Genomic DNA, 13346 nt, shown 5'->3' with positions numbered 1-13346 from the left:
CTCTGATATTCATACGAAGCTAGGCATCGTCGTAACCCGTTACGTTCGTTACGCAAGGCTCACGAGAGGGGCGCAGGTTGCATCCGCGTAGACACAAAATTTTGCGCCGCCCAGCGTGGGGCTCGAACCCACGACCCTGAGATTAAGAGTCTCATGCTCTACCGACTGAGCTAGCCGGGCTCCACACAATGCTTTACGAGCCATACAATACTGATGGGACCTGCGACCATCTATGGAAGATCCTTTTGACTACAGCTTATCTCCTGCTGCCACAAATGAGCTACAATCCCATTCAATGAAAAATTGTCTCCGAAAGGCATCAAATCTGCTTCAAATGATACGTGGCTATCAGCACCATTATTCAACACACATGCTCGACTGTGCGCAGACGCCTGTGGCGTAGCTCTTGGGCCCTGAATCAGACGCAGTAGTTCCAACAAAAACTCTCCTGAACGGCTCTGTGCCGAAAATTTCGCTACAGATCACCCTTGTCTTGCTTGAGCTTCAGGTAGACGCCGGTTTGCAGCCAGGAAGCGGACAGCAGCAACTTTCAACTAGTTTTGTAGTACTCAAACAACACAGTAAAACAGCATGCATCTTTTGCAGAACTGGAAAAACTCGACCGTGACAGGATTCGAACCTGCAATCTTCGGATCCGAAGTCCGACGCCTTATCCATTAGGCCACACGGTCACTGGCGCAATACGCTTCCCCAAACACACCTCATTACCGCCATTTGTGCACTTCCCGGAATGAATTTACCATCTTTGACGCAATTCTCCAATTTCAGTACTAAAAATGCGACGCTACTTCTTGCTGTGTCCCATCGCAAGTTACATTCAAGCCCTTATGACGCTCATCAAACAAGAGCGTGCAAATCAGCTTCAATCGCTTAGTGCCATCTCAGTCGGTTGCAGAAGGTACCTCACCCTATGAGATACAATGGCGAGTTGCCGCTATTACCAAAGCGGCGGCGGCGCCGACGACGACGACAGCCGCGAGGGTCTGTATCAGGGGTAGAAAATACATCACAAGAACTAAGTATTTCACGTCGGCATTCTCCGGAGACTCCCAAAAGCAGCAGTTTCTGGTGCCTACTTTAATAGCACCATTCGCACTATTCATTTGCGAGAGCATTTCTTAAATACCGCACCCATTTATAATTTGTTTTATCCTTGACCGCTTTTTTCGAAAGGGCCACGGTGGGAGGGGCTTTTACAAAATTCATTTGCCTCCTGTGAGGATCGAACTCACGACCTCTGGTTTACTAGACCAGCGCTCTGCCACTGAGCTAAGGAGGCGCCTCCTAGCGCGCTTTTCGGGTACTTTGTTCTTATGGACTAGTGAATCGGAGATCTTCAGCTGGAAACGCACCGCATTAGCGACCATTATTTGCATTTAGTTAGCACAGCTGCTGCTTTCCTACACATCTCACACGATATCGATGTACACCTAAAATTCCAAAACAACACATTTATTTCATTTCAGAGTTACTTTCAGCTTCAAATACCATTCCTCTGATATTCATACGAAGCTAGGCATCGTCGTAACCCGTTACGTTCGTTACGCAAGGCTCACGAGAGGGGCGCAGGTTGCATCCGCGTAGACACAAAATTTTGCGCCGCCCAGCGTGGGGCTCGAACCCACGACCCTGAGATTAAGAGTCTCATGCTCTACCGACTGAGCTAGCCGGGCTCCACACAATGCTTTACGAGCCATACAATACTGATGGGACCTGCGACCATCTATAGAAGATCCTTTTGACTACAGCTTATCTCCTGCTGCCACAAATGAGCTACAATCCCATTCAATGAAAAATTGTCTCCGAAAGGCATCAAATCTGCTTCAAATGATACGTGGCTATCAGCACCATTATTCAACACACATGCTCGACTGTGCGCAGACGCCTGTGGCGTAGCTCTTGGGCCCTGAATCAGACGCAGTAGTTCCAACAAAAACTCTCCTGAACGGCTCTGTGCCGAAAATTTCGCTACAGATCACCCTTGTCTTGCTTGAGCTTCAGGTAGACGCCGGTTTGCAGCCAGGAAGCGGACAGCAGCAACTTTCAACTAGTTTTGTAGTACTCAAACAACACAGTAAAACAGCATACATCTTTTGCAGAACTGGAAAAACTCGACCGTGACAGGATTCGAACCTGCAATCTTCGGATCCGAAGTCCGACGCCTTATCCATTAGGCCACACGGTCACTGGCGCAATACGTTTCCCCAAACACACCTCATTACCGCCATTTGTGCACTTCCCGGAATGAATTTACCATCTTTGACGCAATTCTCCAATTTCAGTACTAAAAATGCGACGCTACTTCTTGCTGTGTCCCATCGCAAGTTACATTCAAGCCCTTATGACGCTCATCAAACAAGAGCGTGCAAATCAGCTTCAATCGCTTAGTGCCATCTCAGTCGGTTGCAGAAGGTACCTCACCCTATGAGATACAATGGCGAGTTGCCGCTATTACCAAAGCGGCGGCGGCGCCGACGACGACGACAGCCGCGAGGGTCTGTATCAGGGGTAGAAAATACATTACAAGAACTAAGTATTTCACGTCGGCATTCTCCGGAGACTCCCAAAAGCAGCAGTTTCTGGTGCCTACTTTAATAGCACCATTCGCACTATTCATTTGCGAGAGCATTTCTTAAATACCGCACCCATTTATAATTTGTTTTATCCTTGACCGCTTTTTTCGAAAGGGCCACGGTGGGAGGGGCTTTTACAAAATTCATTTGCCTCCTGTGAGGATCGAACTCACGACCTCTGGTTTACTAGACCAGCGCTCTGCCACTGAGCTAAGGAGGCGCCTCCTAGCGCGCTTTTCGGGTACTTTGTTCTTATGGACTAGTGAATCGGAGATCTTCAGCTGGAAACGCACCGCATTAGCGACCATTATTTGCATTTAGTTAGCACAGCTGCTGCTTTCCTACACATCTCACACGATATCGATGTACACCTAAAATTCCAAAACAACACATTTATTTCATTTCAGAGTTACTTTCAGCTTCAAATACCATTCCTCTGATATTCATACGAAGCTAGGCATCGTCGTAACCCGTTACGTTCGTTACGCAAGGCTCACGAGAGGGGCGCAGGTTGCATCCGCGTAGACACAAAATTTTGCGCCGCCCAGCGTGGGGCTCGAACCCACGACCCTGAGATTAAGAGTCTCATGCTCTACCGACTGAGCTAGCCGGGCTCCACACAATGCTTTACGAGCCATACAATACTGATGGGACCTGCGACCATCTATGGAAGATCCTTTTGACTACAGCTTATCTCCTGCTGCCACAAATGAGCTACAATCCCATTCAATGAAAAATTGTCTCCGAAAGGCATCAAATCTGCTTCAAATGATACGTGGCTATCAGCACCATTATTCAACACACATGCTCGACTGTGCGCACACGCCTGTGGCGTAGCTCTTGGGCCCTGAATCAGACGCAGTAGTTCCAACAAAAACTCTCCTGAACGGCTCTGTGCCGAAAATTTCGCTACAGATCACCCTTGTCTTGCTTGAGCTTCAGGTAGACGCCGGTTTGCAGCCAGGAAGCGGACAGCAGCAACTTTCAACTAGTTTTGTAGTACTCAAACAACACAGTAAAACAGCATGCATCTTTTGCAGAACTGGAAAAACTCGACCGTGACAGGATTCGAACCTGCAATCTTCGGATCCGAAGTCCGACGCCTTATCCATTAGGCCACACGGTCACTGGCGCAATACGCTTCCCCAAACACACCTCATTACCGCCATTTGTGCACTTCCCGGAATGAATTTACCATCTTTGACGCAATTCTCCAATTTCAGTACTAAAAATGCGACGCTACTTCTTGCTGTGTCCCATCGCAAGTTACATTCAAGCCCTTATGACGCTCATCAAACAAGAGCGTGCAAATCAGCTTCAATCGCTTAGTGCCATCTCAGTCGGTTGCAGAAGGTACCTCACCCTATGAGATACAATGGCGAGTTGCCGCTATTACCAAAGCGGCGGCGGCGCCGACGACGACGACGACAGCCGCGAGGGTCTGTATCAGGGGTAGAAAATACATTACAAGAACTAAGTATTTCACGTCGGCATTCTCCGGAGACTCCCAAAAGCAGCAGTTTCTGGTGCCTACTTTAATAGCACCATTCGCACTATTCATTTGCGAGAGCATTTCTTAAATACCGCACCCATTTATAATTTGTTTTATCCTTGACCGCTTTTTTCGAAAGGGCCACGGTGGGAGGGGCTTTTACAAAATTCATTTGCCTCCTGTGAGGATCGAACTCACGACCTCTGGTTTACTAGACCAGCGCTCTGCCACTGAGCTAAGGAGGCGCCTCCTAGCGCGCTTTTCGGGTACTTTGTTCTTATGGACTAGTGAATCGGAGATCTTCAGCTGGAAACGCACCGCATTAGCGACCATTATTTGCATTTAGTTAGCACAGCTGCTGCTTTCCTACACATCTCACACGATATCGATGTACACCTAAAATTCCAAAACAACACATTTATTTCATTTCAGAGTTACTTTCAGCTTCAAATACCATTCCTCTGATATTCATACGAAGCTAGGCATCGTCGTAACCCGTTACGTTCGTTACGCAAGGCTCACGAGAGGGGCGCAGGTTGCATCCGCGTAGACACAAAATTTTGCGCCGCCCAGCGTGGGGCTCGAACCCACGACCCTGAGATTAAGAGTCTCATGCTCTACCGACTGAGCTAGCCGGGCTCCACACAATGCTTTACGAGCCATACAATACTGATGGGACCTGCGACCATCTATGGAAGATCCTTTTGACTACAGCTTATCTCCTGCTGCCACAAATGAGCTACAATCCCATTCAATGAAAAATTGTCTCCGAAAGGCATCAAATCTGCTTCAAATGATACGTGGCTATCAGCACCATTATTCAACACACATGCTCGACTGTGCGCAGACGCCTGTGGCGTAGCTCTTGGGCCCTGAATCAGACGCAGTAGTTCCAACAAAAACTCTCCTGAACGGCTCTGTGCCGAAAATTTCGCTACAGATCACCCTTGTCTTGCTTGAGCTTCAGGTAGACGCCGGTTTGCAGCCAGGAAGCGGACAGCAGCAACTTTCAACTAGTTTTGTAGTACTCAAACAACACAGTAAAACAGCATGCATCTTTTGCAGAACTGGAAAAACTCGACCGTGACAGGATTCGAACCTGCAATCTTCGGATCCGAAGTCCGACGCCTTATCCATTAGGCCACACGGTCACTGGCGCAATACGCTTCCCCAAACACACCTCATTACCGCCATTTGTGCACTTCCCGGAATGAATTTACCATCTTTGACGCAATTCTCCAATTTCAGTACTAAAAATGCGACGCTACTTCTTGCTGTGTCCCATCGCAAGTTACATTCAAGCCCTTATGACGCTCATCAAACAAGAGCGTGCAAATCAGCTTCAATCGCTTAGTGCCATCTCAGTCGGTTGCAGAAGGTACCTCACCCTATGAGATACAATGGCGAGTTGCCGCTATTACCAAAGCGGCGGCGGCGCCGACGACGACGACAGCCGCGAGGGTCTGTATCAGGGGTAGAAAATACATCACAAGAACTAAGTATTTCACGTCGGCATTCTCCGGAGACTCCCAAAAGCAGCAGTTTCTGGTGCCTACTTTAATAGCACCATTCGCACTATTCATTTGCGAGAGCATTTCTTAAATACCGCACCCATTTATAATTTGTTTTATCCTTGACCGCTTTTTTCGAAAGGGCCACGGTGGGAGGGGCTTTTACAAAATTCATTTGCCTCCTGTGAGGATCGAACTCACGACCTCTGGTTTACTAGACCAGCGCTCTGCCACTGAGCTAAGGAGGCGCCTCCTAGCGCGCTTTTCGGGTACTTTGTTCTTATGGACTAGTGAATCGGAGATCTTCAGCTGGAAACGCACCGCATTAGCGACCATTATTTGCATTTAGTTAGCACAGCTGCTGCTTTCCTACACATCTCACACGATATCGATGTACACCTAAAATTCCAAAACAACACATTTATTTCATTTCAGAGTTACTTTCAGCTTCAAATACCATTCCTCTGATATTCATACGAAGCTAGGCATCGTCGTAACCCGTTACGTTCGTTACGCAAGGCTCACGAGAGGGGCGCAGGTTGCATCCGCGTAGACACAAAATTTTGCGCCGCCCAGCGTGGGGCTCGAACCCACGACCCTGAGATTAAGAGTCTCATGCTCTACCGACTGAGCTAGCCGGGCTCCACACAATGCTTTACGAGCCATACAATACTGATGGGACCTGCGACCATCTATAGAAGATCCTTTTGACTACAGCTTATCTCCTGCTGCCACAAATGAGCTACAATCCCATTCAATGAAAAATTGTCTCCGAAAGGCATCAAATCTGCTTCAAATGATACGTGGCTATCAGCACCATTATTCAACACACATGCTCGACTGTGCGCAGACGCCTGTGGCGTAGCTCTTGGGCCCTGAATCAGACGCAGTAGTTCCAACAAAAACTCTCCTGAACGGCTCTGTGCCGAAAATTTCGCTACAGATCACCCTTGTCTTGCTTGAGCTTCAGGTAGACGCCGGTTTGCAGCCAGGAAGCGGACAGCAGCAACTTTCAACTAGTTTTGTAGTACTCAAACAACACAGTAAAACAGCATACATCTTTTGCAGAACTGGAAAAACTCGACCGTGACAGGATTCGAACCTGCAATCTTCGGATCCGAAGTCCGACGCCTTATCCATTAGGCCACACGGTCACTGGCGCAATACGTTTCCCCAAACACACCTCATTACCGCCATTTGTGCACTTCCCGGAATGAATTTACCATCTTTGACGCAATTCTCCAATTTCAGTACTAAAAATGCGACGCTACTTCTTGCTGTGTCCCATCGCAAGTTACATTCAAGCCCTTATGACGCTCATCAAACAAGAGCGTGCAAATCAGCTTCAATCGCTTAGTGCCATCTCAGTCGGTTGCAGAAGGTACCTCACCCTATGAGATACAATGGCGAGTTGCCGCTATTACCAAAGCGGCGGCGGCGCCGACGACGACGACAGCCGCGAGGGTCTGTATCAGGGGTAGAAAATACATTACAAGAACTAAGTATTTCACGTCGGCATTCTCCGGAGACTCCCAAAAGCAGCAGTTTCTGGTGCCTACTTTAATAGCACCATTCGCACTATTCATTTGCGAGAGCATTTCTTAAATACCGCACCCATTTATAATTTGTTTTATCCTTGACCGCTTTTTTCGAAAGGGCCACGGTGGGAGGGGCTTTTACAAAATTCATTTGCCTCCTGTGAGGATCGAACTCACGACCTCTGGTTTACTAGACCAGCGCTCTGCCACTGAGCTAAGGAGGCGCCTCCTAGCGCGCTTTTCGGGTACTTTGTTCTTATGGACTAGTGAATCGGAGATCTTCAGCTGGAAACGCACCGCATTAGCGACCATTATTTGCATTTAGTTAGCACAGCTGCTGCTTTCCTACACATCTCACACGATATCGATGTACACCTAAAATTCCAAAACAACACATTTATTTCATTTCAGAGTTACTTTCAGCTTCAAATACCATTCCTCTGATATTCATACGAAGCTAGGCATCGTCGTAACCCGTTACGTTCGTTACGCAAGGCTCACGAGAGGGGCGCAGGTTGCATCCGCGTAGACACAAAATTTTGCGCCGCCCAGCGTGGGGCTCGAACCCACGACCCTGAGATTAAGAGTCTCATGCTCTACCGACTGAGCTAGCCGGGCTCCACACAATGCTTTACGAGCCATACAATACTGATGGGACCTGCGACCATCTATAGAAGATCCTTTTGACTACAGCTTATCTCCTGCTGCCACAAATGAGCTACAATCCCATTCAATGAAAAATTGTCTCCGAAAGGCATCAAATCTGCTTCAAATGATACGTGGCTATCAGCACCATTATTCAACACACATGCTCGACTGTGCGCAGACGCCTGTGGCGTAGCTCTTGGGCCCTGAATCAGACGCAGTAGTTCCAACAAAAACTCTCCTGAACGGCTCTGTGCCGAAAATTTCGCTACAGATCACCCTTGTCTTGCTTGAGCTTCAGGTAGACGCCGGTTTGCAGCCAGGAAGCGGACAGCAGCAACTTTCAACTAGTTTTGTAGTACTCAAACAACACAGTAAAACAGCATACATCTTTTGCAGAACTGGAAAAACTCGACCGTGACAGGATTCGAACCTGCAATCTTCGGATCCGAAGTCCGACGCCTTATCCATTAGGCCACACGGTCACTGGCGCAATACGTTTCCCCAAACACACCTCATTACCGCCATTTGTGCACTTCCCGGAATGAATTTACCATCTTTGACGCAATTCTCCAATTTCAGTACTAAAAATGCGACGCTACTTCTTGCTGTGTCCCATCGCAAGTTACATTCAAGCCCTTATGACGCTCATCAAACAAGAGCGTGCAAATCAGCTTCAATCGCTTAGTGCCATCTCAGTCGGTTGCAGAAGGTACCTCACCCTATGAGATACAATGGCGAGTTGCCGCTATTACCAAAGCGGCGGCGGCGCCGACGACGACGACAGCCGCGAGGGTCTGTATCAGGGGTAGAAAATACATTACAAGAACTAAGTATTTCACGTCGGCATTCTCCGGAGACTCCCAAAAGCAGCAGTTTCTGGTGCCTACTTTAATAGCACCATTCGCACTATTCATTTGCGAGAGCATTTCTTAAATACCGCACCCATTTATAATTTGTTTTATCCTTGACCGCTTTTTTCGAAAGGGCCACGGTGGGAGGGGCTTTTACAAAATTCATTTGCCTCCTGTGAGGATCGAACTCACGACCTCTGGTTTACTAGACCAGCGCTCTGCCACTGAGCTAAGGAGGCGCCTCCTAGCGCGCTTTTCGGGTACTTTGTTCTTATGGACTAGTGAATCGGAGATCTTCAGCTGGAAACGCACCGCATTAGCGACCATTATTTGCATTTAGTTAGCACAGCTGCTGCTTTCCTACACATCTCACACGATATCGATGTACACCTAAAATTCCAAAACAACACATTTATTTCATTTCAGAGTTACTTTCAGCTTCAAATACCATTCCTCTGATATTCATACGAAGCTAGGCATCGTCGTAACCCGTTACGTTCGTTACGCAAGGCTCACGAGAGGGGCGCAGGTTGCATCCGCGTAGACACAAAATTTTGCGCCGCCCAGCGTGGGGCTCGAACCCACGACCCTGAGATTAAGAGTCTCATGCTCTACCGACTGAGCTAGCCGGGCTCCACACAATGCTTTACGAGCCATACAATACTGATGGGACCTGCGACCATCTATGGAAGATCCTTTTGACTACAGCTTATCTCCTGCTGCCACAAATGAGCTACAATCCCATTCAATGAAAAATTGTCTCCGAAAGGCATCAAATCTGCTTCAAATGATACGTGGCTATCAGCACCATTATTCAACACACATGCTCGACTGTGCGCAGACGCCTGTGGCGTAGCTCTTGGGCCCTGAATCAGACGCAGTAGTTCCAACAAAAACTCTCCTGAACGGCTCTGTGCCGAAAATTTCGCTACAGATCACCCTTGTCTTGCTTGAGCTTCAGGTAGACGCCGGTTTGCAGCCAGGAAGCGGACAGCAGCAACTTTCAACTAGTTTTGTAGTACTCAAACAACACAGTAAAACAGCATGCATCTTTTGCAGAACTGGAAAAACTCGACCGTGACAGGATTCGAACCTGCAATCTTCGGATCCGAAGTCCGACGCCTTATCCATTAGGCCACACGGTCACTGGCGCAATACGCTTCCCCAAACACACCTCATTACCGCCATTTGTGCACTTCCCGGAATGAATTTACCATCTTTGACGCAATTCTCCAATTTCAGTACTAAAAATGCGACGCTACTTCTTGCTGTGTCCCATCGCAAGTTACATTCAAGCCCTTATGACGCTCATCAAACAAGAGCGTGCAAATCAGCTTCAATCGCTTAGTGCCATCTCAGTCGGTTGCAGAAGGTACCTCACCCTATGAGATACAATGGCGAGTTGCCGCTATTACCAAAGCGGCGGCGGCGCCGACGACGACGACAGCCGCGAGGGTCTGTATCAGGGGTAGAAAATACATCACAAGAACTAAGTATTTCACGTCGGCATTCTCCGGAGACTCCCAAAAGCAGCAGTTTCTGGTGCCTACTTTAATAGCACCATTCGCACTATTCATTTGCGAGAGCATTTCTTAAATACCGCACCCATTTATAATTTGTTTTATCCTTGACCGCTTTTTTCGAAAGGGCCACGGTGGGAGGGGCTTTTACAAAATTCATTTGCCTCCTGTGAGGATCGAACTCACGACCTCTGGTTTACTAGACCAGCGCTCTGCCACTGAGCTAAGGAGGCGCCTCCTAGCGCGCTTTTCGGGTACTTTGTTCTTATGGACTAGTGAATCGGAGATCTTCAGCTGGAAACGCACCGCATTAGCGACCATTATTTGCATTTAGTTAGCACAGCTGCTGCTTTCCTACACATCTCACACGATATCGATGTACACCTAAAATTCCAAAACAACACATTTATTTCATTTCAGAGTTACTTTCAGCTTCAAATACCATTCCTCTGATATTCATACGAAGCTAGGCATCGTCGTAACCCGTTACGTTCGTTACGCAAGGCTCACGAGAGGGGCGCAGGTTGCATCCGCGTAGACACAAAATTTTGCGCCGCCCAGCGTGGGGCTCGAACCCACGACCCTGAGATTAAGAGTCTCATGCTCTACCGACTGAGCTAGCCGGGCTCCACACAATGCTTTACGAGCCATACAATACTGATGGGACCTGCGACCATCTATAGAAGATCCTTTTGACTACAGCTTATCTCCTGCTGCCACAAATGAGCTACAATCCCATTCAATGAAAAATTGTCTCCGAAAGGCATCAAATCTGCTTCAAATGATACGTGGCTATCAGCACCATTATTCAACACACATGCTCGACTGTGCGCAGACGCCTGTGGCGTAGCTCTTGGGCCCTGAATCAGACGCAGTAGTTCCAACAAAAACTCTCCTGAACGGCTCTGTGCCGAAAATTTCGCTACAGATCACCCTTGTCTTGCTTGAGCTTCAGGTAGACGCCGGTTTGCAGCCAGGAAGCGGACAGCAGCAACTTTCAACTAGTTTTGTAGTACTCAAACAACACAGTAAAACAGCATACATCTTTTGCAGAACTGGAAAAACTCGACCGTGACAGGATTCGAACCTGCAATCTTCGGATCCGAAGTCCGACGCCTTATCCATTAGGCCACACGGTCACTGGCGCAATACGTTTCCCCAAACACACCTCATTACCGCCATTTGTGCACTTCCCGGAATGAATTTACCATCTTTGACGCAATTCTCCAATTTCAGTACTAAAAATGCGACGCTACTTCTTGCTGTGTCCCATCGCAAGTTACATTCAAGCCCTTATGACGCTCATCAAACAAGAGCGTGCAAATCAGCTTCAATCGCTTAGTGCCATCTCAGTCGGTTGCAGAAGGTACCTCACCCTATGAGATACAATGGCGAGTTGCCGCTATTACCAAAGCGGCGGCGGCGCCGACGACGACGACAGCCGCGAGGGTCTGTATCAGGGGTAGAAAATACATCACAAGAACTAAGTATTTCACGTCGGCATTCTCCGGAGACTCCCAAAAGCAGCAGTTTCTGGTGCCTACTTTAATAGCACCATTCGCACTATTCATTTGCGAGAGCATTTCTTAAATACCGCACCCATTTATAATTTGTTTTATCATTGACCGCTTTTTTCGAAAGGGCCACGGTGGGAGGGGCTTTTACAAAATTCATTTGCCTCCTGTGAGGATCGAACTCACGACCTCTGGTTTACTAGACCAGCGCTCTGCCACTGAGCTAAGGAGGCGCCTCCTAGCGCGCTTTTCGGGTACTTTGTTCTTATGGACTAGTGAATCGGAGATCTTCAGCTGGAAACGCACCGCATTAGCGACCATTATTTGCATTTAGTTAGCACAGCTGCTGCTTTCCTACACATCTCACACGATATCGATGTACACCTAAAATTCCAAAACAACACATTTATTTCATTTCAGAGTTACTTTCAGCTTCAAATACCATTCCTCTGATATTCATACGAAGCTAGGCATCGTCGTAACCCGTTACGTTCGTTACGCAAGGCTCACGAGAGGGGCGCAGGTTGCATCCGCGTAGACACAAAATTTTGCGCCGCCCAGCGTGGGGCTCGAACCCACGACCCTGAGATTAAGAGTCTCATGCTCTACCGACTGAGCTAGCCGGGCTCCACACAATGCTTTACGAGCCATACAATACTGATGGGACCTGCGACCATCTATGGAAGATCCTTTTGACTACAGCTTATCTCCTGCTGCCACAAATGAGCTACAATCCCATTCAATGAAAAATTGTCTCCGAAAGGCATCAAATCTGCTTCAAATGATACGTGGCTATCAGCACCATTATTCAACACACATGCTCGACTGTGCGCAGACGCCTGTGGCGTAGCTCTTGGGCCCTGAATCAGACGCAGTAGTTCCAACAAAAACTCTCCTGAACGGCTCTGTGCCGAAAATTTCGCTACAGATCACCCTTGTCTTGCTTGAGCTTCAGGTAGACGCCGGTTTGCAGCCAGGAAGCGGACAGCAGCAACTTTCAACTAGTTTTGTAGTACTCAAACAACACAGTAAAACAGCATGCATCTTTTGCAGAACTGGAAAAACTCGACCGTGACAGGATTCGAACCTGCAATCTTCGGATCCGAAGTCCGACGCCTTATCCATTAGGCCACACGGTCACTGGCGCAATACGCTTCCCCAAACACACCTCATTACCGCCATTTGTGCACTTCCCGGAATGAATTTACCATCTTTGACGCAATTCTCCAATTTCAGTACTAAAAATGCGACGCTACTTCTTGCTGTGTCCCATCGCAAGTTACATTCAAGCCCTTATGACGCTCATCAAACAAGAGCTTGCAAATCAGCTTCAATCGCTTAGTGCCATCTCAGTCGGTTGCAGAAGGTACCTCACCCTATGAGATACAATGGCGAGTTGCCGCTATTACCAAAGCGGCGGCGGCGCCGACGACGACGACGACGACGACGACGACGACGACGACGACGACGACGACAACCGCGAGGGTCTCTATCAGGGGTAGAAAATACATCACAAGAACTAAGTATTTCACGTCGGCATTCTCCGGAGACTCCCAAAAGCAGCAGTTTCTGGTGCCTACTTTAATAGCACCATTCGCACTATTCATTTGCGAGAGCATTTCTTAAATACCGCACCCATTTATAATTTGTTTTATCCTTGACCGCTTTTTTCGAAAGG

At 48.1% G+C, this 13346-nt stretch overlaps 26 non-coding genes across 26 annotated transcripts; all 26 read right to left on the bottom strand.

Annotated features, from left to right (window-relative positions):
* Positions 1 to 107: 107 nt before the first annotated feature.
* Positions 108 to 180, bottom strand: Trnak-cuu (transfer RNA lysine (anticodon CUU)). Its single transcript has one exon. It is a non-coding gene; the product is annotated as a tRNA-Lys (tRNA).
* A 439-nt stretch (positions 181 to 619) lies between these two features.
* Trnar-ucg (transfer RNA arginine (anticodon UCG)) lies at positions 620 to 692 on the bottom strand. The gene has a single exon. It is a non-coding gene; the product is annotated as a tRNA-Arg (tRNA).
* A 536-nt stretch (positions 693 to 1228) lies between these two features.
* On the bottom strand, positions 1229 to 1300 carry Trnat-agu (transfer RNA threonine (anticodon AGU)). Its single transcript has one exon. It is a non-coding gene; the product is annotated as a tRNA-Thr (tRNA).
* A 321-nt stretch (positions 1301 to 1621) lies between these two features.
* Positions 1622 to 1694, bottom strand: Trnak-cuu (transfer RNA lysine (anticodon CUU)). Its single transcript has one exon. It is a non-coding gene; the product is annotated as a tRNA-Lys (tRNA).
* Positions 1695 to 2133: 439 nt separating this feature from the next.
* Trnar-ucg (transfer RNA arginine (anticodon UCG)) lies at positions 2134 to 2206 on the bottom strand. Its single transcript has one exon. It is a non-coding gene; the product is annotated as a tRNA-Arg (tRNA).
* Positions 2207 to 2742: 536 nt separating this feature from the next.
* On the bottom strand, positions 2743 to 2814 carry Trnat-agu (transfer RNA threonine (anticodon AGU)). The gene has a single exon. It is a non-coding gene; the product is annotated as a tRNA-Thr (tRNA).
* A 321-nt stretch (positions 2815 to 3135) lies between these two features.
* Trnak-cuu (transfer RNA lysine (anticodon CUU)) lies at positions 3136 to 3208 on the bottom strand. The gene has a single exon. It is a non-coding gene; the product is annotated as a tRNA-Lys (tRNA).
* Positions 3209 to 3647: 439 nt separating this feature from the next.
* Positions 3648 to 3720, bottom strand: Trnar-ucg (transfer RNA arginine (anticodon UCG)). Its single transcript has one exon. It is a non-coding gene; the product is annotated as a tRNA-Arg (tRNA).
* A 539-nt stretch (positions 3721 to 4259) lies between these two features.
* On the bottom strand, positions 4260 to 4331 carry Trnat-agu (transfer RNA threonine (anticodon AGU)). The gene has a single exon. It is a non-coding gene; the product is annotated as a tRNA-Thr (tRNA).
* A 321-nt stretch (positions 4332 to 4652) lies between these two features.
* Trnak-cuu (transfer RNA lysine (anticodon CUU)) lies at positions 4653 to 4725 on the bottom strand. Its single transcript has one exon. It is a non-coding gene; the product is annotated as a tRNA-Lys (tRNA).
* A 439-nt stretch (positions 4726 to 5164) lies between these two features.
* Positions 5165 to 5237, bottom strand: Trnar-ucg (transfer RNA arginine (anticodon UCG)). Its single transcript has one exon. It is a non-coding gene; the product is annotated as a tRNA-Arg (tRNA).
* A 536-nt stretch (positions 5238 to 5773) lies between these two features.
* On the bottom strand, positions 5774 to 5845 carry Trnat-agu (transfer RNA threonine (anticodon AGU)). The gene has a single exon. It is a non-coding gene; the product is annotated as a tRNA-Thr (tRNA).
* Positions 5846 to 6166: 321 nt separating this feature from the next.
* Positions 6167 to 6239, bottom strand: Trnak-cuu (transfer RNA lysine (anticodon CUU)). Its single transcript has one exon. It is a non-coding gene; the product is annotated as a tRNA-Lys (tRNA).
* A 439-nt stretch (positions 6240 to 6678) lies between these two features.
* Positions 6679 to 6751, bottom strand: Trnar-ucg (transfer RNA arginine (anticodon UCG)). Its single transcript has one exon. It is a non-coding gene; the product is annotated as a tRNA-Arg (tRNA).
* A 536-nt stretch (positions 6752 to 7287) lies between these two features.
* Positions 7288 to 7359, bottom strand: Trnat-agu (transfer RNA threonine (anticodon AGU)). The gene has a single exon. It is a non-coding gene; the product is annotated as a tRNA-Thr (tRNA).
* A 321-nt stretch (positions 7360 to 7680) lies between these two features.
* Positions 7681 to 7753, bottom strand: Trnak-cuu (transfer RNA lysine (anticodon CUU)). The gene has a single exon. It is a non-coding gene; the product is annotated as a tRNA-Lys (tRNA).
* A 439-nt stretch (positions 7754 to 8192) lies between these two features.
* On the bottom strand, positions 8193 to 8265 carry Trnar-ucg (transfer RNA arginine (anticodon UCG)). The gene has a single exon. It is a non-coding gene; the product is annotated as a tRNA-Arg (tRNA).
* A 536-nt stretch (positions 8266 to 8801) lies between these two features.
* Trnat-agu (transfer RNA threonine (anticodon AGU)) lies at positions 8802 to 8873 on the bottom strand. The gene has a single exon. It is a non-coding gene; the product is annotated as a tRNA-Thr (tRNA).
* Positions 8874 to 9194: 321 nt separating this feature from the next.
* Positions 9195 to 9267, bottom strand: Trnak-cuu (transfer RNA lysine (anticodon CUU)). The gene has a single exon. It is a non-coding gene; the product is annotated as a tRNA-Lys (tRNA).
* Positions 9268 to 9706: 439 nt separating this feature from the next.
* Trnar-ucg (transfer RNA arginine (anticodon UCG)) lies at positions 9707 to 9779 on the bottom strand. The gene has a single exon. It is a non-coding gene; the product is annotated as a tRNA-Arg (tRNA).
* Positions 9780 to 10315: 536 nt separating this feature from the next.
* Trnat-agu (transfer RNA threonine (anticodon AGU)) lies at positions 10316 to 10387 on the bottom strand. The gene has a single exon. It is a non-coding gene; the product is annotated as a tRNA-Thr (tRNA).
* A 321-nt stretch (positions 10388 to 10708) lies between these two features.
* Positions 10709 to 10781, bottom strand: Trnak-cuu (transfer RNA lysine (anticodon CUU)). The gene has a single exon. It is a non-coding gene; the product is annotated as a tRNA-Lys (tRNA).
* Positions 10782 to 11220: 439 nt separating this feature from the next.
* Trnar-ucg (transfer RNA arginine (anticodon UCG)) lies at positions 11221 to 11293 on the bottom strand. Its single transcript has one exon. It is a non-coding gene; the product is annotated as a tRNA-Arg (tRNA).
* Positions 11294 to 11829: 536 nt separating this feature from the next.
* On the bottom strand, positions 11830 to 11901 carry Trnat-agu (transfer RNA threonine (anticodon AGU)). Its single transcript has one exon. It is a non-coding gene; the product is annotated as a tRNA-Thr (tRNA).
* Positions 11902 to 12222: 321 nt separating this feature from the next.
* Positions 12223 to 12295, bottom strand: Trnak-cuu (transfer RNA lysine (anticodon CUU)). Its single transcript has one exon. It is a non-coding gene; the product is annotated as a tRNA-Lys (tRNA).
* A 439-nt stretch (positions 12296 to 12734) lies between these two features.
* Positions 12735 to 12807, bottom strand: Trnar-ucg (transfer RNA arginine (anticodon UCG)). Its single transcript has one exon. It is a non-coding gene; the product is annotated as a tRNA-Arg (tRNA).
* Positions 12808 to 13346: the final 539 nt, after the last annotated feature.

The sequence above is a fragment of the Schistocerca nitens genome, chromosome 8 (assembly GCF_023898315.1).
Source record: "Schistocerca nitens isolate TAMUIC-IGC-003100 chromosome 8, iqSchNite1.1, whole genome shotgun sequence".
Taxonomy (NCBI): domain Eukaryota; kingdom Metazoa; phylum Arthropoda; class Insecta; order Orthoptera; family Acrididae; genus Schistocerca; species Schistocerca nitens.
This window is presented reverse-complemented; position numbering and strand designations above follow the sequence as displayed.